Source organism: Equus caballus, chromosome 8 (genome assembly GCF_041296265.1).
Source record: "Equus caballus isolate H_3958 breed thoroughbred chromosome 8, TB-T2T, whole genome shotgun sequence".
Lineage (NCBI taxonomy): Eukaryota > Metazoa > Chordata > Mammalia > Perissodactyla > Equidae > Equus > Equus caballus.
This window is the reverse complement of record NC_091691.1, coordinates 1,040,040-1,055,467: the sequence shown is the minus strand read 5'-3', so window position 1 is coordinate 1,055,467 and position 15,428 is coordinate 1,040,040. Positions and strand designations below refer to the sequence as shown.

Sequence of the window (15,428 nt, the reverse complement as noted above, 5' to 3'; positions counted from 1 at the left end):
CCTGAACTAACATCTGTGCCAGTCTTCCTCCGTTTTCTATGTGGGTTGCTGCCACAGCATGGCTGCTGACCAGTTGTGTAGGTCCACGTCCAGGAACTGAACCTGGGCTGCTGAAGTGGAGCACGCTGAACTTACCCACTAGGCCTAGGTTCCCCCAAGGATATTTTTTAACAACTTTCTTGAGATATAATTCACATACCATATAACTCATTTGTTTAAAACATACCATTCAATGTTTTTCAGTTTATTCACAGGATTGTGCAACCATTACTACAACGTAACTTTAGAACACTTTCACCCCATAAAAGAAACTTCATTAGCAGTCAATCCCCAATTCTCATCTCCCACACTCCACTCCCCATCTAAACAACTACTTACCTATTTTCTGTCTCTATAGATAACTATTATGAACATCTCATATAAATGGAATCATACAATATGTGGTCTTTTGTGATTGATGTCTTTCACTTAGCTTAATATTTCCAAGGTTATTCATGGTATAGCATACATCAGTACTTCATTTCTTTTTACCATCAAATTAATACTCCATTGTATGAATGTACATTTTATTTATGCACTTATCAGTTGACGGACATTTGTCCCACCTGTTTCTGTAAGTAAAGTTGTATTGGCATGCCCACACCCATTCATTTAAATATTGTCTATGGCTGCCTGTAATAAAACTTCAGAGTTGAGTAGTTGCAACAGAGACCATATGGCCCACAAAACCAAAAACATTTACTGTCAGGGCCTTTATAGAAAAAATTTGCTGACCTCTAGTTTAGAAGAATAAAATAAAAGTTAAGTACTGTAGTAAACTGGAGCAAAAGGCTTTCAAGAAAAATATTAGAGGCAAGTAGTTAGTGTGGAATGCATTAACTATAATCTAGTTTTATGACTCTCAGTTTAAAATTCCACCCATGTCCAAGCCCTGAGACATCTTCACTTCCGGAGGAACAAACACATTTCCAGACCAGGTTCAGAACAAAGATCCAGCTTCAAGGAATAAACAGGAAGTTCGAAAGCAAAAAGTTTTCTGGGAAACTACGGGAAGAGTGATAAAGGCTATATCGTGAGTAACTTTCTGTTTCAGTTGAGGGTCCTGTAATTTTTAGAAGCCTCCTTCTACAGCAACATAAAGGCTCAAACAAGCATAGCTTTCCCAACGACTCTTGAATAGCACAGACAGGCTGTGAGAGAGCACTTTCCCAGGTACCCTCCTGGCCTCACAAAGGTAGAGTAAATCAATTCTTTCTTTCCACCCCATATTGCCTTAAAAATTTACCATTACAGCATCTGTCACACAGATTTTACCTGTGCTTGTGACACTCACAATTCATCTCACCATCCTTAGGCTGTGTAAGGTTCACTCCTCACCCCTTACATCATAAAAATGCCCCTGTCCTTATTTCCATTAGCAACACCTGCACTGCCCACAACCTCTGCCCACCATAAGGGCCAACAGCATCCGAATCCTTTCAGAGGGACACCAAAGGCAGACAGTAATTCCAGGTAACAGACGATACCCCACAGAAACTGTCCTGGTTATAAAATCATTCCTGTCATGTAAGCTTTGGCATTCAGACTCAAACAAGTTCTCTTATGGGTGACACCATTATAATGTTATTTCATGTTTAGGAGCAATGGGAATGCCCATCATTCCAGATGTGATGTGAGGTTTCCTACAAAGACATTGTCACTCCAGCTTAACCCTCAACCCTAACAATAAGAAATAACGGGCTAAATGGAAGCCTTGGGTCTGTCATTGAAAGGCTCCATGACCCTAAGAAAGTCTCTTAAACTACATCACAAAACTCCCAGGTCACCTGGGAAAACATACTTGTCACTACATTACAGAAGATGAAGGATTACAGCAGAGGTACTTAACTCTCCCTCATCCATGTCCCATTCCAGGACAAACGCCAGGCCATCATGTAACTCTCTTCTCCCCAACAGACACCCAGTCCATCACCAAGTTCTAGATATTTCATCTCGAAAATCTGAAGTCTTGCCTCTCCTGTTCATCTCCAATGCCACTGCCTCCATCTAAATCCCACATGGCTTATTGCTTCTGGGGGTTGCAGAATAGGAGAGACTCCCAACAGTGGAGAGAAGTGCTCCTTCCATCTTTGCTCACTCTTCACCTTTCTCAGACATGCTTCTACTCCAGAACACACTATATGGCTTTATTCCTCTATCTGCCTGTCAACTTGCCTCCCAGCCTCCAGTCTTCAAGGTGAGCCATCATCAACATCACTAATAGCGTTATTTCTACCCCACCACACTGCTGAGAAGGAAAATGAATCACATCACTGTCACTTTAAAACCTGCTGCAGAGAGCTGGCCCTGATGGCCTAAAGGTTAAAGTTCGGCAAGCTCTGCTTCGGTGGTCCGGATTCAGTCCCAGGGTGCAGAACCACCCACTCTTCTATCAGCAGCCATGCTGTGGGAACGGCTCACATAGAAGAACTAGAAGGACCTACAACTAGAATATACAACTATGTACTGGAGGTTTTGGGGAGAAAAAATAAATAAAAATAAAGAAATAAAAGCTGCTGCAGAATTCCCATTGCCTGCAGGACAGAGTAGGCACCTCAGTCTTGCCCCCATCTATTGCTCCAGACTTGCCCTTCTAGCTGCCTCTTATGTACCCTACAGGTACTAGCCACAGTGGACGCCCTCAGACTCCCAGAAAGAGCCATTCTCCTTCATTTCCATGCCTTTGCACACAGTTTCCTCCCAAAGTACACTTTTATAGCAAAGTGCAGCTGAGAGGCCCCCTCTGCTGTGGGCCTTCTGTGACTTAAGGTACTCTCTGATGGCTCCCACAGCACCCTCTTTAATTGTTTGACAGTTTTCTAAGTACTAGAATCCCGCAGTAATGCCTTCCCCACCAGGTTATGGGAGACCATTCAATGGCCAGAATCGGCTAAGACCTAGGTCAGACATCCCGTAGTCCTCAAGTATCTGGTGACTGGATTAGCCACCAGGAAGGAAAAAAGGAAGCATGGCAGAAAGTTACTGCTTTTATTATAAAAGGATATGAGTTGGTAACATTCCATTAAAGCCCTTAAAATAGAGCCCAAAAACTACTTCCTATAAACCTATTGGTTTCAAGTGGCTCTCCAAATTTCCTCAACAATTCACTTCTCAAAACTGTGCAAGAAATAGTTTAGAGAGTAAACATTAGCAACCTGATGAAATATACTAGTTGATAGGCAAAAGTTCAATTAAAATTCTTACATGATCCAAAGTTCGAGTTTCTTTGTAACCCGTTTCTTTCAGTCCCAGGCCTATTTCTTCTGCCTTACACCTACACCAACTTTAACATTAGGCCTCGACATCCTGTCAGACCAGCCCGTGAAAGCAGCCAAAAGCTTACCGGAGCTGAGATGCCAATGAGGAGCAGCCACTTCTGGTACTCATCAGTCTGGTAGTGGATCATCTGGCACCCTGCCAGACTGGGATGTCTATCAAACATCTTCACAGGCTGGGGATCCCCTTCCATGTTCCAGTGGTAGACTGTGGTCTCAGTCACCAGGGCAACAGTGTTCACAGAGACCCATTTCCAGAAAATCATCTCTTCTGCCATCACATGAGACTTCATTTTACTCTTCATCTCAATATTAAAGACGTGAAGTGTCTTCCCAGCTAGCATTTGATGAGATGGAGATTAAAGAAAGATAAATTAAAAATCTGAAAGACAAATTCTTACACTCTTAATTCCCAATCTTTTAAATATTACTTTAAGTTGTACTACTTACGGCTAATCTGAGTAAGAGGTGAAAAAAAGCTGCCTGAAAAGTAACTATACTTTGATGTCTAAATAATGAGAAGAGCCTCTTATGCATTAGATCCTTCTTCAGAAGAATGTAAAAATGTGTGACTATTTACAGAATGTATGAGTAACAATCAGAAATTAGTTCTAGTGAAGCAACTATCAAGAGAATCGGTCTGAGATTGGTTTTAAAATACTTTTATGGATAAGTCAGCATTCTTTCTCTGTTTAGTGTGTCTTACTTTCAGGAAAGAAGGAAACCATTCCTTCAAATTAAACCAACTTCTCCACATAACAGGGTTATTTTGTTTTAAATTCTTAAAAATGCTGGACCAGTGTTGTCAAGTAGAATTTTCTACAATGTTGGAAATGTTCTGTGTTTGCACTGTCCAGTACAGTAGACACTAGCCACATGTGGCTATTAAGTATTTTAAATGTGTCCAGTAAGGCACATTTCAGGAATTGAATTTTTACTTTTATTTAACTTTAATTTAAATTTAAACAGCCTTACATGCTAGTGTCCAACAGGACAGCATGGTTCTAGACCAAAGGCTTTGGCATCCATCCTCTGGCAAGAGACTCACATTGTTTCCATCTCTGGTAAAAAGCTGAGTTCTGATCATGGTATCTATGCAAAATTTAGAGCTAACATGAAATACTCCTTCCCCTTAAGATCAGGACCATGGCAAGGATTATTTCTCGCACAACTTCTATTTGGAGTTTTACTGGATATCCTAGCCAGTGCAATAAGGCAAGAAAACTAGAAGGTACAACAACCAAAAAGAAGTCAAACTGTCTTTATTCACAGACAACATAATTGTTTACAAAGAAAACCCTCAGGAATCTAATCTACAAAACCACCTTGAGAACTAATAAGTGAATATAACAACACAGTAGGTAACCAGGTCAATAAACAAAAATATCAATTGAATTTCTAGATGCTAGGAGCAAACAATTTGGAAATAAAATGTTAAAAAGATAACATCATTAAAAGAAAAAAAACTTGACTAAGAATTCTACACCCAGCAAAACTGTCCTTCAAAAATGAAAGAGAAATTAAGACATTCTCTGGTAAACAAAAGCTGAGGAAGTTTGTTACCACTAGAGCTGTCTTGCAAGAAATGCTAAAGGGGGTCCTGCAGGTGCAAATGAAAGGAAATTAGACAGTAACTTGAAGCTGTATGAAGAAATACAGATCTCAATAAAGGGAGGTAAATACATGGGTAATTATGAAAGCTAGAATTATTGTAACTTTGGCTTGTAACTCCACCTTTTGTTTTCTATATGATTTAAGAGACTAAAACATTAAAAAAACCTATTAGTCTAAAAGCTAGTATTATTGTAACTGGTTTGTAACTATACTTTTTGTTTTCTACATAATTTAAGAGATAAATGCATTAAAAAGAATTATTAGTTTATGTTTTTGTACACACGATGTATAAAGATGTAACTGTGACATCAACAACTGAAAGAGGTAGGGACAGACATGTAAAGGAGCTGAGTTTTTCTATGTTATTGATGTTACACTGGTACAAATTTAAATTAACCTGTTATAATTTTAGGATGTTAAATGCAATCCCTATGGCAACCACAAAGAAAATAGCTACAGAATATACACAAAAGAAATGAGAAGGGAACTAAAATGTTTCACTCAAAAAATCAACTAAACACAAGAAAAGACAGTTGCGCAGGAAATGAGGGACAAAAGAGCCATATGGTATACAGAAAAAAACAGTAAAATACAGAAGTCCCTCCTTATCAGTAATGCATTAAATGTAAATGCATTAAACTCTCAATCAAAAGACAGAAAGTGGCAGAATGGATATAAAAACATGATCCAACTATACGCTGTCTACACAAGACTCACTTTACGTCCAAAGACACAAATAGCTTGAAAATGAAAGTATGGAAAAGATAGTCCATGTAAACAGTAACCAAAAGAGAGCAGGAGTGGCTAATAGCCCCGCAAAATAAACTTTAAATTAAAAAAGGTTAGAAGAGACAAAGAAGGACATCATGTTAAGTGAAATAATCCAGTCACTAAAAGACAAATACTGTATGATTCCACTTATATTAGGTACCTAGAGTAGTCAGAATCATATAGACAGAAGGTAGAATGGTGGTTGCCAGAGACTGGAAGGAGGAAAGAATGAGGAGTTATTGTTTAAGGGGTATACAGTTTCAGCTGTGCAAGAGGAAGGGAGTTCTGGAGACGGATGGTAGTAATGCTTGTACAACAATATGAACATACTTAAGACCACTAACCGTAGACTTAAAAATGGCTAAGATGATAAATTTTATGTTAAATGTATTTAGTTGCCATGAAAAAATAGGTGGAGATTTCAAAATTCCACCAATAATTGATAATAACAACTAGATAGAATAAAAGATCTGAACACTACTAACCAATTCAACCTGACATCTTTAGAACACGTCACTCAACAAGAAAACACATTTTCTTTTCATGTATAACTGAAATATATTCTAGGATAGACCATACATTAGGCTATAAAACAAGTCTCAAGAAATTTAAAAATTTTGAAATCATATAAAATAAGTTCTCGGATTAAAACACATATATTAGAAATCAACAACAAAAGAAGTGTGAGATATTCCCAAATTTTGGAAATTCAGCAACACACTCCTAAATAATCCATGGGTCAAAGAAGAAATTACAAAGAAAATTAGAAAATACGTTGAATTGAATGAAATAAAAAACAGAACATATCAATTTTGGGGTTGCAGCTAAGACAGTGCTTAAACAAAAATATATAGTTTTAAATGTCAAGAGCAGAAAAGAAGATCTCAAATAAATAAACTAAGTTTCCACCTTAAGAAACTAGAAAAAGAAGAGCAAATTAAACCCGAAACAACAAAAAATAGAAATTAAGAGCAGAGCAAAAATCAATAACAGAAAAATCAATGAAACAAAAAGTTGGCTTTTCAAAATAATCAAGAAAATTGACAAACCTTAGTTACATTGATTAAGAAAAAAAAGAGAAGACACAAATAACCCAAATCAGGAATGGAAGAGAGGACATCACTGGTGACCCTAAAGAAATTAAAAGAATTATGAGTGAATATTATAAACAATTTTAAGTCAACACAATAGAAGACTTAGATGACTTGGATAAATTCCTAGAACGACAAATTACCAGAAGTGACAAAATAAGAAACAGGAAATCTGAACAGATTCACAGGCATACCTGAGAGATATGGCAGGTGTGTTCCAGATCACCACAATAAAGTGAGTATAGCAATTAAGCAAGTGACATGAATTTTTGGTTTCTCAGTGCATACAAAAGTTATACTTACACTACACTGTAGTCTCTTAAGTGTGCAATAGCATTTTGTCTGAAAAAAGCAATGTATACTCCTTAATTAAAAATATTTTATTGTTCAAAAATTCTAACCACCATCTGAGCCTTCAGGGAGTCGTAATCTTTTTATTGGCAGAGGGTCTTGTAAAAAACGCGATATCTGCAAAGTGCAATAAAGTGAAGGGCAATAAAAGGAGGTATGCCTGTACAGCAAATGAAGAAGTTGAATTCATAGTTTAAAATCTTCTCAAAAAGAAAAGCCCAAGCCCAGAAAGCTATTATTGTTGAATTCTACCAAATACTCAAAGGAAACAGAAATAATGAGTCTTTCACAAACTCTTTCAGAAAGGAGAAGAAGAGGGACCACTTCCCACCTCATTCTATAAGGCGAATACTAATGTAATTACAAAGTCAGACAAAGGCATCACAAGAAAAGAAACCACAGACCAGGTATCACAAAAAATAGAAACATCTTTGGGGGCTGGCCCTGTGGCCTCGTGGTTAAGTTCGTGCGCTCCGCTACAGGCAGCCCAGTGTTTCGTTGGTTCGAATCCTGGGCACGGACATGGCACTGCTCATCAAACCACGTTGAGGCAGCGTCCCACATGCCACAACTAGAAGGACCAACAACAAAGAATATACAACTATGTACCGGGGGGCTTTGGGGAGAAAAAGGAAAAAATAAAATCTTTAAAATATTAGTGACCCAGGTGCTGGCCTGGTGGCACAGTGGTTAAGTTTGCACTTTTGCCTTGGCAGCCAGGGGTTCGCCGGTTCAGATCCTGGGTGTGGATCTACGCACTGCTTGGCAAGCCATGCTGTGGCAGGCATCCCACATATAAAGGAGAGGAAGATGGGCACAGATGTTAGCTCAGGGCCAGTCTGCCTTAACAAAAAGAGGAGGATTGGTGGCAGATGTTAGCACACAGCTAATCTTGCTCAATAAATACGTAAATAAATAAAGCTCATTGCTTTAAAAAAATAATTAGTGACCCAAATCCAGCATCACACAAAAACAATTATACCCCATGACCAGGCGGGATTCATCCCAGCAATGCAAAGTTGGTTTAACACCCGAAAATCAATTCACATAATACATTACACCAATAAAAGACAAAAACCACGTGATCGTTTCAACAGACGCAGAAAAGGCATTTGATAAAATCCAATACCTTTTCATGTTAAAAACTTTAAACAAAATAGAAATATAAGGGAACTCCCTCAACTTAATAAAGGGTTCATCTACCCAAAACCCACAGCTAACATATTCAATGGTGAAAGACTAAATTCTTTCCCCTAAGATCAGAAACAAGCCAAGTATGTCCATTCTCACCACTTCTATTCAACACTATACTGGATATTCTAGCCAATGCAATGTTGAGACAAACAAACTGAACTCACATTCGAAAAGATGATGTGTACCACTGATACGGTATATCAAAAATCCCAAGAAATCCACTAAAAATGCTAAGAACTAATAAATTAGTTTAGCAAGTGCATAGGATATAGACAAATATATAAAAATCAATTGTATTTCTATATGCTGGTAAAAAACAATCCAAAAATGAAATTAATAAAATAATTTTGTATATAAAAACATCAAAAATAAGACAAGAATAAATTTAACAAAAGAAGTTCACGATTTGTACAGTGAACGTGTAAAACAGCATTTAAAAAAAATGAAAGACCTAAATAAATGGAGAAATAGTCCATGTTGAAGGACTAGAAGACTCAATATTGCCAAGATGGCAATTCTTGCCAAATCCATTGATAAACTCAATGCAATCCCAATCAAAATCCCAGTAGGCTTTGTGTAGTAATTGCCAAATTGATCTTAAAATTTACGTGGAAATTCAAAGGACCTAATTTCAAATAGTTTCAAAAATTATTTTGAAAAATAAAAAGTTAGAGCACCAACATCACCTGATTTCAAATTTACTATTAAGCCACAGTAATGAAGTAATTGGCACAAGGTTGGGTAATAGATGAATGGAACAGAATTAAGAGTCCAGAAATAAGTCCTTATGTTAATGGTCAATTGATTTTCACCCAAAGTACCAAGACAATTCAATGCAGAAGGATAAACTTTTCAAAAAATGGTGCTGGGACAATTGAGTATCTATATTCAAAAAATATATAGAAAAAAATCCCACCAAAAAAGAAAGAAAAAACCCTACACCCTTACCTCACACCATACACAAAAATTAACTTAAAATGGACCACAGACCTAAATGTAGGAGTAAAACTATAAAACCACTAGAAGAAAATATAGAAAACTGTATGACCTTGAGTTAGGCTAATCACTCTTAGATAAGATAGACTCCAAAAGCATGATCCATTAAAGAAAAAAATTGATAAGGTCAACTTTATCAAAATCAAAATTTTTCCCTTTAAAAAATACCATCAGGAAGATAAAAAGACACATTACAGACTGGGGAAAAAAATACATGTAAATCACATAGCTGATAAAGGCTTTATATCCAGAACATATAAAGAACTCTTAAAATTCAATAATAAGACCGCCAATTAAGAAATGGGCAAAAGATTTAAATAGAAAGTTCTCCAAAAAGATATATGAATGGCTAATAATCACATGAAAAGAAAAGATATTTAACATCACTAAGCCTTAGAGAAATGCAAATTAAAAGAACAATGAGGTACTAGTACACAACCACTGGAAGTGCAATGATAAAAAAGTCACTCAAGTGTTGACATGGATGTGAAAAAACAGAATGTAGAGTGGTGCAGCTACCTTGGAAAACAGTTTTGTAGTTTCTTAAAAAGCTAAAGAAATTTACTATATGATCCAGCAATTCAACTCCTAGGTATTTACCCAAGAAAAATGAAAATATATGTCCATACAAAGACTTGCAGGCAAGTGTTAATAGCAGCAATACTCGTAATAGCACAGAACTGGAACGAATCCAAATGTCCATCCACTGGTGAATGGAGAAATAAAGTGTGATATATCCATACAATGGAATATTATTCAACAATAAAAAGGGGGGCTGGCCCAGTGGCACAGTGGTTAAGCGCACACATTCCGCTTCAGTGGCCCAGGGTTCACTGGTTCAGATCCTGGGTGCAGACATGGCACTGCTTGGCACACTATGCTGTGGTGGGTGTCCCACATATAAAGTAGAGGAAGATGGGCATGGATGTTAGCTCAGGGCCAGCCTTCCTCAGCAAAAGAGGAAGATTGGCAGTAGTTACCTCATGGTTAATCTTCCTCAAAAAAAAAAAAAGCAATAAAAAGGAACTAACTACTGATACAAGCAAGAACATGGATGAATCTCATACTATGCTAAGTGAAGGAAGTCAGATGTAAAAGACTATATATCATATGATTCCATTTATTTGAAATGTCCAGAAAAGGCAAATCTATAGAGGCAGAAAGCAGATCAGCAGCTGCCCAGGATGGGGTGGGAGTGGGAAATGACTGCAAGTGGAATGAGGGAACTTTTGGGGTAGTGGAAATGTTCTACAACTAGATCATGCTGATGGTTCCACAACTTGATAAATTTATCAAAAGTCATTGAACTGTACAGTTATAACTGGTTGATTTTGTGACATGTACATTATACTGGAATAAAGTAGTTAAAAAAAGAAGAAAAAGACTGGACTAAAGTTCATTTATAGGATGAGGGTATCTTTTAGTTTCAAATAGCCTGGGATCACAGAGGAAACTGCCTCTAGCTTGAAAACTTGTCAAGTTGTCCTCAGACTGGTTAAAAAGAACTTGTTTTATATGAGGTACAATATTTAAGGTCACAAAAAGAAAAAACAAAAAGAAGGACCAACCTCTTTCGGGAATCAACCTCAGGTCAGATTCAAGTCACCAAGGTAAGAGTGTGCCACCACAAGGGGGCACCATCCCACCACCTCTCCCCTGGCCACCTGAGCCGAGAGCTAACTGCTTGGCTGGCTCTAGGTCAACCTACACCCCATTTACCCCTAAAAATTAAAGGAAAAAAGGTGAAGTTTGTAAAAAGAAACATACACAGATACTCAAAGGGCAATGTTTCATAATAAAAGTTGGAAATCATGCTCAGGCCAGCAGTGCAAGCTGTCAGCAAACTCTTCCTACAAAGGACACAGAAGATCTCTGTCACATATTCATCCGTTTTGTTTTTACAACTGTTTAGAAATACAAAAACTGGGGCGGTCCGGTGGCATAGTGGTTGGGTTTGTGGGTTTGGATCCCAGGGGTGGACCTACATACCACTTATCAAGCCATGCTGTGGCAGCATCCCACATACAAAATAGCGGAAGACTGGCAACAGATGTTAGCTCAGCAACAATCTTCCTCACCAAAAAATTAAAAAATAAAAACCATTCTTAGCTCAGGGACTGTAGAAAAACAGTCAGTTGGCTGATCCCTCAGTTAGGGCATTAATGTTCCATTAAAATGATGAGCAACAGATGAGGAATTCTACCCCAGTGCACAATCTTTGAGTCAAGGGTAAAAATGTCTCTGGTTTTAAAATATCCACCACAAATCCAGCAACAGAGACAGTCTGGAGAGAGACTGGGGTGACTGAGTCTGCTCTAAACTTCTCCAGAAGGACTGGCGATGATAAGGGCAGAGCACCTCGGGAGCTCTTAGCCAGAAACGAGGGTAGACAGCAAAGGCAGACCTTTTTAAAAAAGAGGTCCATCTCACAAAGAGCCCCTTCCAATTAGAAGACTTCACGAGCCAAAATGGGGAGACTCTATAAGATTCAAGACTAGGTCCCCTGCCTTCACTTTCATGCTTTCACACTGGCACGTCTGCAACAGCTAAGGTGTGTGAAACAATGAAAGTGTAATTCAATTATCTCTGTAATTCAATCAGTGTACAAATAACTTTATTTTATTTTTTTGACGAAGATTAGCCCTGAGCTAACTACTTCCAATCTTCCTCTTTTTGCTGAGGAAGACCAGCCCTGAGGTAACATCCATGTCCATCTTCCTCCTCTTTATATGTGGGACACCTACCACAGCATGGCTTTTGCCAAGCGGTGCCATGTCCACACCTGGGATCCAAACCGGCGAACCCCAGGCTGCTGAGAAGCGGAATGTGTGCACCTAACTGCTGCGCCACCGGGCCAGCCCCAACTTTTTATTTTTTTTGAGACATTTTCACTCATTTTGGTCTAGGGCCTTTAAAACACACTAAATATCTTTCGTTTGCCAACAATTTGTACTACAAGGGTCCAAGATCATCCTTAAAGAGAACTATACTAGAGAACCAGGAAGACTAAAATGCTGGTCATTTCGGAGACCTGCTGAGAATACCAAACAGAAAATGACATGCTAGATGAGGTCTCTCAAAAGTACTGCAAAAACAGAAAATGCAGAAAAGTAAAAAGAATCATTAGGAATCCACAAAGTTTAATAATTTCTTCAAATAAAACCAAAATAGTTAACAGTGCTTATACTACATGTTCAAAAAAATTCTTGACAAGAAATAGAGTTGAGGGCTGGCCCTGTGGCTAAGTGGTTAAGTTCGTGCACTCTGCTTTGGCGGCCCGGGGTTTCCCTGGTTCGTATCCTGGGCGCAGACCTAGCACCGCTCACCAGGCCATGCCAAGGCAGCATCCCACACAGCACAACCAGAAGGACCCACAACTAGAACATACAACTATGTACTGGGGGGCTTTGGGGAGAAAGAAAAAAAAAGATTGGCAACAGATGTTAGCTCAGGTGCCAATCTTGAAAACAAAAAAAAAGAATATAAGCTAATAAAATGTAAAAAAGAAAGAAAGAAACAGTGTTAACAAAAAAAGATAATTTTGAATAAAAAATTTTCAGCTATTTCTTTAAATAGAAAGGTCTTAACTTCCAGATGTCCATCTATGTACTGAAATGACAAAGCAGACCCTATTTCTATAACAAAATAGAAGCATAGGTAAAGCTAATATTTGGCATTCACAAACTTCAGGCCAGAGAGAGCTACACTTTTCAAGATAAGTGATAATGCATTTCACATAAAACATTAGCAAGTCCAGTATATATGCAATCCTTTCATTTCCTGAATCATGGCAAAATGAAGATTCTATATTCTCAAGGTGACCAAAAGGTTCCAAGCAGCCAGGGTCCCCAGAGTTCAGGGAAGCGAAATTCTATTAATCGGCAGCTATACTGTCATCAGTGTGTTTCACAAGAGAGGTAAGTATCTTGGCTCATACTCTAGGATACCTGGAGCACCACAGTAAACCAGCCCCTCATGGGTCAAGGCCACCACATGGCCTGACTGGTGAGCACACATAGTGTAGCTGTTGGCCTTTCCAGACACGGCACCCATGAGGACGAGGTCCTGGGTGTTCACTTCCTCTCATGTATTTGGCACTAGGGGTGCTGGGACAAAAACCTGGGGTGCTCAGGGGCCAAGTGGGCATGCAAAACAGCTTTTGCTAAAACTTTTGGAATTAAGTTTAATATTATAGATGATACTTTGCTGTGAGTTTACTGACACCTGTCCAATATTTAAGGTGACAAAGCAGGTAAAGTGAGGCAAAATTCTTTTCTACAAGTCCCATCAGGCTTACCTTTCAGAGCTATCACCTTAGAGGCTGGGTTCATGATGGTGCTTTCTGCTGAGACAGGCCATCTGACTGGCACCACTGGATCACTCATGTCAATCATCACCACTTGCGCCAGTTCACCAACTTTCTCTCGGACACATATAACTTGTCAGATGCCATGGTCAGTGTGCTGAATCCAATATTGGCTGGATTAATTCCCAGGTTTTGGAGCTAAACAGAAGAGAAAGATTTGATTAAGTTTTTCCTCTCTGAAAGAGGTTCGATCTAGCCCATTATTCAGCAAAGTCTAACAGAAGGAGGAAAAGTTAAGCAAAAGTTTAGAAGAAAGTTAATATTGAGTATTGGAGGCAAACGTTGACTTGCCTTTCCACACCTTTAACAGATACAGCCAATGCAGCAACAACAGGCTGTGAGTCAACCCTCAGGAAGCTCACAATCCTGAGGGGCTGATGAGAACATGCAAGAATAAGGATAATACGAGGGACAGAGAAGGATGCCGTGAGTGACACAGACAGGAAGAGATCAGCTGGGACGGGGTGGAGAAGCCCACAAAAGAACACGTCAGAGAAGGCCTCACAAATAAGCCCACACCTGAGAGCCTCAACAGGAAGGAAGGAAGGAAGTCTTGGAGAGGGCAAGGGCAGGCAGAGGAGAAAAAGAAAAAGACACAAAAACGGTTTCTCCAAAAGCAAGCAATAACAAAGAACTAGCCAAGAGTTTTTGTTTAAGATATTTTCCTACATATCATAAAGTCTGTCTAAATCTGATTTCAATGAACTTCTAAGTCATTACGAACACTTCTCGGCGAGTCCAAGGTTAATAAAAGTCAACAGGTTTGGCACATCTTTGGAAATAGATCGATTGCTTCTACTTGTATTACCTGAAATCAGGTGCCTTCCTCCAAAGGCTATTTTATACACAGTGCCTGGCATAAAAAAAGACCTATTAATGAGATAAGCTTCAGTAACAAACCCTGGGGAAACACCCACACTCAAGAAATTTCTATCACCCCTATGAAGAACCATGTTTATTTCTGTAAACTTCCCCTGCCCCAAAATTCCTACAAGGCACCTTTATTTCTAAACATTGTTCTGCTCAACCCAAATCACACTGCTACTGACTTGGACCCTTTAACGCCTGTTACCTTGTGTGACCTTGTATAGGTGTATAGTGGCAACAAAGATCAGGGACCACTTGCTAAAATAATCACCACTCTTTGTAAGGAGCACAAATGACTGTTCATACTGCTAGTATAATTCTTTATTCTATCGTTTATTTCCTATGTTACACACACAAACTCCGTAGAAGAGGGGACTGTATCTTACTTGTCCTCTGTAGTACGGGGTCTAGCACACACGTGACACTCCAGTTGCTGAGTGGAACAGACTGCAGGACAACAGCTCACCTCATCTGACCTGCCCATTAACCTACGAAGCAAGTATGCTGCACACAATTTATACTCACGTAACACAAGGCTTTTAGGTTAAGAAATCTTTCCAAAACCTCAAAGGTGACCAGTGATGGAGCCAGATGTGAATGATGCCTGTGCCCTGAACCACAATACTGAGTTGCTCAAAATTCATATTTCATTTTAACACAGAAAGGATGAACTAAGTGTTGATTACCTTCCCAAGACAGTCCACCAAAACAAACAAAAACACACATAAACAGCAAAAAGAAAACATTACTTTATAATTGTAATGAAAGCATTTAAAAAAAAAAGAACCTACCCATTGATACTGCCATTACCACAATAAAGTCCCTTCTCATTCCAGCTGAGGGTTACAGGACAGGAAATAATGC

At 38.7% G+C, this 15,428-nt stretch overlaps 1 protein-coding gene across 4 annotated transcripts in view; it reads right to left on the bottom strand.

Moving 5' to 3' along the window:
• Window positions 1-15,428, bottom strand: part of CLTCL1 (clathrin heavy chain like 1) — an 85,427-nt gene that overhangs the window by 51,169 nt on the left and 18,830 nt on the right. For all 4 annotated transcript variants that reach the window (XR_011441665.1, XR_011441667.1, XR_011441668.1 and 1 more), the window contains exons 2-3: window positions 13,629-13,835; window positions 3,383-3,651 (exon numbers count right to left, since the gene is read on the bottom strand). The gene's annotated coding sequence lies outside the window, so the exon portion shown is untranslated. The remainder of the gene's footprint in view (window positions 1-3,382; window positions 3,652-13,628; window positions 13,836-15,428) is intronic.